Raw genomic sequence first — 723 nt, 5'->3', positions numbered from 1 at the left:
AGTTAGATTTATTATAATCTTTTACTGATTTCCTTTTATGCTCTTTTTATTTTTATTATTTTCTACTTTCCATTCCTTCTTGAATTCATATTTCTTTAGCTGAAGACATTTTCTTTTTGATATTCTAGAGGCAATAAAATTTATGAATTACTCTATTCCAAGTATAACCTTTATTTTATCTTTATAATTTGATGATATATGTTAAAAAATGTTTCTTCTTAGAGGTACAAGGTACTTTTCTGTTGTCTTCTGTCAACTATAGTAGCTGAGGATATATCTCCTGATTATTCATCTTTGATAGATATTCAGGTATTTCTGTTATCGTTTATAATTTTCCTTTATCCTTGATGCCTTTATTTTCCTTATGACTTGACAAGGTATAAAATTACAGATATTATCATTCCTAGCACTAGGTGGAACTTTTTAAATCTGAGAATTCATTCCTTTTCTTGTTTCTGGAAATGTATTAGCCATTAACTCTTTTAATATTGACTTTCATCCAATATCTTTCTGCAGTCCTTATGGAACAAATACAAATAGAATACTTAAGTTTCACACTGCATTGTTCATGTTTCTTCTAGAGAAACCTGCTTATGATACATTCTATTGCTTTTCTTTCTTCTCTCTTACCTTGTCAATATTTAACTAGCAGTTTAAAAAATTTTCCAGGGATTAAAATTTTAGTAACTATGATTTATATCTTATTCTCTTTTAAATCTATCT

This window comes from Bos indicus x Bos taurus, chromosome 12, assembly GCF_003369695.1.
Source record: "Bos indicus x Bos taurus breed Angus x Brahman F1 hybrid chromosome 12, Bos_hybrid_MaternalHap_v2.0, whole genome shotgun sequence".
NCBI classification, from domain to species: Eukaryota; Metazoa; Chordata; class Mammalia; order Artiodactyla; family Bovidae; genus Bos; species Bos indicus x Bos taurus.
This window is presented reverse-complemented; position numbering follows the sequence as displayed.